This window comes from Lates calcarifer, unplaced genomic scaffold, assembly GCF_001640805.2.
Source record: "Lates calcarifer isolate ASB-BC8 unplaced genomic scaffold, TLL_Latcal_v3 _unitig_3752_quiver_3764, whole genome shotgun sequence".
Classification (NCBI taxonomy): Eukaryota; Metazoa; Chordata; class Actinopteri; family Centropomidae; genus Lates; species Lates calcarifer.
In genome coordinates, this window is record NW_026116511.1 from 1 (window position 1) to 6584 (window position 6584).

Here is a 6584-nt window from a genome sequence, read left to right on the forward strand (position 1 = left end):
AAAAATGTCATAGTATAGTAAGGCGTCAAAAACATCAAAAATGTCAAAAAATGTCATAGTATAGTAAGGCGTCAAAAAAACATCAAAAAATGTCATAGTATAGTAAGGTCAAAAATGGTCAAAAAATGTCATAGTATAGTAAGGCGTCAAAAATGTCAAAAATGTCATAGTATAGTAAGGTGTCAAAAAACATCAAAAAATGTCATAGTATAGTAAGCGTCAAAAAAATTAAAAAAAAAAAATTCATAGTATAGTAAGTGTCAAAAACATCAAAAAATGTCATAGTATAGTAAGATGTCAAAAATGGTCAAAAAATGTCATAGTATAGTAAGGTGTCAAAAATGGTCAAAAAATGTCATAGTATAGTAAGACATCAAAAAACATCAAAAAATGTCATAGTATAGTAAGAGGTCAAAAATGGTCAAAAAATGTCATAGTATAGTATGACGTCAAAAATGGTCAAAAAATGTCATAGTATAGTAAGGCGTCAAAAAACATCAAAAAATGTCATAGTATGGTAAGGCGTCAAAAATGGTCAAAAAAATGTCATAGTATAGTAAGGCGTCAAAAATGGTCAAAAAATGTCATAGTATAGTATGACGTCAAAAAACATCAAAAAATGTCATAGTATAGTAAGGTGTCAAAAAACATCAAAAAATGTCATAGTATAGTAAGGCGTCAAAAATGGTCAAAAAATGTCATAGTATAGTAAGGTGTCAAAAAACATCAAAAAATGTCATAGTATAGTAAGGCGTCAAAAATGGTCAAAAAATGTCATAGTATAGTAAGATGTCAAAAATAGTCAAAAAATGTCATAGTATAGTAAGGCGTCAAAAATGGTCAAAAAATGTCATAGTATAGTATGGTGTCAAAAAACATCAAAAAATGTCATAGTATAGTAAGATGTCAAAAATGGTCAAAAAATGTCATAGTATAGTAACGTGTCTAAAAACATCAAAAAATGTCATAGTATAGTAAGATGTCAAAAATGGTCAAAAAATGTCATAGTATAGTAAGATGTCAAAAATGGTCAAAAAATGTCATACTATAGTAAAATGATGAAATAAAACAGGACAACAGTAGTTAATGTTTTTCAAGATGTTTAGAGATGTATAAGACTCCGATAAGCATATCCTCACATGTGCTCATCACTACTTTAAAAGCGGGGTGAGAGAATGTGGTCAAAGTGGTCAAAATTGGTCATTATCTTTACTGTGTTTGTGAAATGTTGTATAGAACACAATCAATAAAGTTTTGTAGCTTAACTTTTGAGTTGACTTTCAGTATTTTCTAATTAATATCACAAAAATGAGTTTGCCAACTATTGTCTAACCCTAACCCTAACCTCTGGCTAAAAGTGGCTAAACAGTGTAACCCTAACCCTAACCCTAACCCCCTAACCCTAACCCTAACCTCTGGCTAAAAGTGGCCAAACACTGTAACCCTAACCCTAACCTCTGGCTAAAAGTCATAACCCTAACCCTAACCTCTAGCCAAAAGCCATAACCCTAACCCTAACCTCTGGCTAAAAGTGGCTAAACACTGTAACCCTAACCCTAATCTCTGGCTAAAAACTGTAACCCTAACCCTAACCTCTGGCTAAAAACTGTAACCCTAACCCTAACCTCTGGCCAAAAGTCATAACCCTAACCCTAACCTCTAGCCAAAAGCCATAACCCTAACCCTAACCTCTAGCCAAAAGCCATAACCCTAACCCTAACCTCTGGCTAAAAACTGTAACCCTAACCCTAACCTCTGGCTAAAAGTCATAACCCTAACCCTAACCTTTAGCCAAAGGCCATAACCCTAACCCTAACCTCTGGCTAAAAGTGGCCAAAAGCTGTAACCCTAATGCTAATCTCTGGCTAAAAACTGTAACCCTAACCCTAATCTCTGGCTAAAAACTATAACCCTAACCCTAACCTCTGGCTAAAAACTGTAACCCTAACCCTAACCTCTGGCCAAAAGCCATAACCCTAACCCTAACCTCTGGCCAAAAGTCATAACCCTAACCCTAACCTCTGGCTAAAAGTCATAACCCTAACCCTAACCTCTGTCTAAAAGTCATAACCCTAACCCTAACCTCTAGCCAAAAGCCATAACCCTAACCCTAACCACTGGCTAAAAGTGGCTAAACACTGTAACCCTAACCCTAACCTCTGGCCAAAAGCCATAACCCTAACCCTAACCTCTAGCCAAAAGCCATAACCCTAACCCTAACCTCTGGCTAAAAACTGTAACCCTAACCCTAACCTCTAGCCAAAAGCCCTAACCCTAACCTCTGGCTACAAATGGTAAGAAGCCACAACCCTGACCCTATCCTCTGGCTAATAGCGGCTAAAAACTGCAACCCAAGTGGCCTCTGGCCGAAAATATTCACCTTCATATAATAGTAAAAAGATCATCCAAATATTCAGTGTTCAGAAATATTTATTTAAGTAAAACAATTAGTCCCCCAGTGGGAAAATTCAGCGTTGTAATAGCAAAAATAGAAAAAGGCATGATATAAACAAGACAAGATAAAAAACAATATATAACAATATACAAACATTATAAACAGTATGAACAGTATAAACAGAACTATGTACACATATTACACTGAAATGGCAAAATACCAAAATGAAATTACAAACACAAAATCTAACCTAACCCACAAACACTGTGTAGACGTGTGAGTCTGTGAATATCAAAGGTAAGACGACTGCTTTGAAATATTTTTTGGCTTATGCTGCATGTTATAGTAGAGTGAGGCGTCAAAAACAGTGCAAAATGTCATAGTATATTAAGGCATAAAAAAATATCATAGGTGTCAAAAATGTCATTGTATACTGTGTGGTCACTGTCAGAAGATGACAAACTGTAAGAGGTGTCTTTCTGTAATAAAATTGCAGAACTTGAAGCTTTAGGCAGTTTCTGTGATGAACATGCTCCATCTCTGCAGAAGGAAGAGACCGCATCACCTGCAGAGGACAGGAAAAGTGGTTAAATGTCATAGTATAATAAGGCGTAAAAAATGGTCAAAAAATGTAATTGTATAGTAAGGCGTCAAAAATGTCATCAAAATATCATAGTATGATAAGGCGTCTCACATGTGAGAGCTGTCTTTTCCTTCTTCATATATATTTGTAATAAAGTTGCAGGACTTGAAGCTTTGGACAGTATCTGTGATGAACATGCTCCGTCTCAGCTGGAGGAGGAGACCGCATCACCTGAAGAGGATAAGAAAAGTGGTTAAATGTCATAGTTTAGTATGTTGTGAAAAATGGTCAAAAAATATCATAGTATAGTAAGGCATCAAAAATGTCATAAAAATGTCATAGTGTAGAAAGGTGTCAAAAATGTCATAAAAATGTCATAGTATAGTATGGTGTCAAAAATGGTCAAAAAATGTCATAGTATAGTAAGGCGTCAAAAATGTCATAAAAATGTCATAGTATAGTATGGCGTCAAAAATGTCATAAAAATGTCATAGTATAGTAAGATGTCAAAAATGGTCAAAAAATGTCATAGTATAGTAAGGCGTCAAAAATAGTCAAAAAATGTCATAGTATAGTAAGGTGTCAAAAAACATCAAAAAATGTCATAGTATAGTATGGCCTCAAAAATGGTCAAAAAATGTCATAGTATAGTAAGGCGTCAAAAATAGTCAAAAAATGTCATAGTATAGTAAGGCGTCAAAAACTATGAAAAAATGTCATAGTATGTTGTGAAAAATGGTCAAAAAATGTCATAGTATGATAAGGCGTCTCACATGTGAGAGCTGTCTTTTCCTTCTTCATATATATTTGTAATAAAGTTGCAGGACTTGAAGCTTTGGACAGTATCTGTGATGAACATGCTCCGTCTCAGCAGGAGGAGGAGGAGACGCATCACCTGAAGAGGATAAGAAAAGTGGTTAAATGTCATAGTTTAGTATGTTGTGAAAAATGGTAAAAAATATCATAGTATAGTAAGGCATCAAAAATGTCATAAAAATGTCATAGTATAAGTAAGACTTCAAAAATCATCAAAAAATGTCATAGTATAAGTAAGACTTCAAAAATCATCAAAAAATGTCATAGTATAGTAAGGCGTCAAAAATGGTCAAAAAATGTCATAGTATAGTAAGGCGTCAAAAATGGTCAAAAAATGTCATAGTATAGTATGGTGTCAAAAATGGTCAAAAAATGTCATAGTATAGTATGGCATCAAAAATGGTCAAAAATGTCATAGTATAGTAAGGCGTCAAAAATGTCATAAAAATGTCATAGTATAGTAAGATGTCAAAAATGGTCAAAAAATGTCATAGTATAGTAAGGTGTCAAAAACTGAAAAAATGTCATAGTATGTTGTGAAAAATGGTCAAAAAATGTCATAGTATGATAAGGCGTCTCACATGTGAGAGCTGTCTTTTCTTCTTCATATATATTTGTAATAAAGTTGCAGGACTTGAAGCTTTGGACAGTATCTGTGATGAACATGCTCCGTCTCAGCTGGAGGAGGAGGAGACCGCATCACCTGAAGAGGATAAGAAAAGTGTTAAATGTCATAGTTTAGTATGTGTGAAAAATGGTCAAAAAATATCATAGTATAGTAAGGCATCAAAAATGTCATAAAAATGTCATAGTGTAGAAAGGTGTCAAAAATGTCATAAAAATGTCATAGTATAGTATGGTGTCAAAAATGGTCAAAAAATGTCATAGTATAGTATGACGTCACATCAAAGTATAATAGGTCAATCAAAAAATGTCATAGTATAGTAAGGTGTCAATGTCATAGTATAGTATGGCGTCAAAAATGGTCAAAAAAATGTCATAGTATGATAAGGCATCAAAAATGGTCAAAAAATGTCATAGTATAGTAAGGGGTCAAAAATGTCATAAAAATGTCATAGTATAGTATGGCGTCAAAAATGGTCAAAAAATGTCATAGTATGATAAGGCATCAAAAATGGTCAAAAAATGTCATAGTATAGTATGGTGTCAAAAAACATCAAAAAATGTCATAGTATAGTAAGAGGTCAAAAATGGTCAAAAAATGTCATAGTATAGTAAGGGGTCAAAAATGTCATAAAAATGTCATAGTACAGTATGGCGTCAAAAATGGTCAAAAAATGTCATAGTATGATAAGGCGTCAAAAATGGTCAAAAAATGACATAGTATGTATGTCAAATGGCTCAAAAACAATAGTCCAAAAAAATGTCATAGTATAGTAAGGCGTCAAAAAACATCAAAAAATGTCATAGTATAGTATGGCGTCAAAAAACGAGTCAAAAAAATGTCATAGTATAGTATGGCGTCAAAAATAATATGGCGTCAAAAATGGTCAAAAAATGTCATAGTATGTAGTCAAAGTATGTCATAAAAATGTCAAAAATGGTCAAAAAATGTCATAGTATAGTAAGGTGTCAAAAACGGTCAAAAAATGTCATAGTATAGTATGGCGTCAAAAATGTCATAGTATGTATGGCATCAAAAATGGTCAAAAAAATGTCATAGTATAGTAAGGCGTCAAAAATAGTCAAAAAATGTCATAGTATAGTAAGGGGTCAAAAATGTCATAAAAATGTCATAGTATAGTATGGCGTCAAAAATGGTCAAAAAATGTCATAGTATGATAAGGCATCAAAAATGGTCAAAAAATGTCATAGTATAGTAAGGGGTCAAAAATGTCATAAAAATGTCATAGTATAGTATGGCGTCAAAAATGGTCAAAAAATGTCATAGTATGATAAGGCATCAAAAATGGTCAAAAAAATGTCATAGTATAGTATGGCCTCAAAAATGGTCAAAAAATGTCATAGTATAGTAAGATGTCAAAAATAGTCAAAAAATGTCATAGTATAGTAAGGCGTCAAAAATGGTCAAAAAATGTCATAGTATAGTAAGGGGTCAAAAATGTCATAAAAATGTCATAGTATAGTATGGCGTCAAAAAATGGTCAAAAAATGTCATAGTATGATAAGGCGTCAAAAATGGTCAAAAAATGTCATAGTATAGTATGGCGTCAAAAATGGTCAAAAAATGTCATAGTATAGTATGGCCTCAAAAATGGTCAAAAAATGTCATAGTATAGTAAGGCGTCAAAAATAGTCAAAAAATGTCATAGTATAGTAAGGCGTCAAAAACTATGAAAAAATGTCATAGTATGTTGTGAAAAATGGTCAAAAAATGTCATAGTATGATAAGGCGTCTCACATGTGAGAGCTGTCTTTTCCTTCTTCATATATATTTGTAATAAAGTTGCAGGACTTGAAGCTTTGGACAGTATCTGTGATGAACATGCTCCGTCTCAGCTGGAGGAGGAGGAGACCGCATCACCTGAAGAGGATAAGAAAAGTGGTTAAATGTCATAGTTTAGTATGTTGTGAAAAATGGTCAAAAAATATCATAGTATAGTAAGGTGTCAAAAATGTCATAAAAATGTCATAGTGTAGAAAGGTGTCAAAAATGTCATAAAAATGTCAGTATAGTATGGTGTCAAAAATGGTCAAAAAATGTCATAGTGTAGAAAGGTGTCAAAATGTCATAAAAAATGTCATTCAGTATAGTAAGATGTCCAAAAAATGGTCAAAAAATGTCATAGTATAGTAAGGCGTCAAAAA

The 6584-nt window shown here is 33.1% G+C and overlaps 2 long non-coding RNA genes across 4 annotated transcripts; one reads left to right on the plus strand and one right to left on the minus strand.

Moving 5' to 3' along the window:
* Window positions 1–268: 268 nt before the first annotated feature.
* On the plus strand, window positions 269–6163 carry LOC127140245 (uncharacterized). 2 transcript variants are annotated; one of them, XR_007810704.1, is made up of 3 exons: window positions 269–865; window positions 3406–3557; window positions 6060–6163. It is a non-coding gene; the product is annotated as an uncharacterized LOC127140245 (long non-coding RNA). The 2 variants fall into 2 exon arrangements; XR_007810705.1 differs by lacking the exon at window positions 6060–6163 and adding an exon at window positions 3634–3681.
* Window positions 2413–3901, minus strand: LOC108894615 (uncharacterized). 2 transcript variants are annotated; one of them, XR_007810703.1, is made up of 2 exons: window positions 3752–3901; window positions 2413–2960 (listed from the first exon to the last, which is right to left on the minus strand). It is a non-coding gene; the product is annotated as an uncharacterized LOC108894615 (long non-coding RNA). The 2 variants fall into 2 exon arrangements; XR_007810702.1 differs by lacking the exon at window positions 3752–3901 and adding an exon at window positions 3090–3411.
* Window positions 6164–6584: the final 421 nt, after the last annotated feature.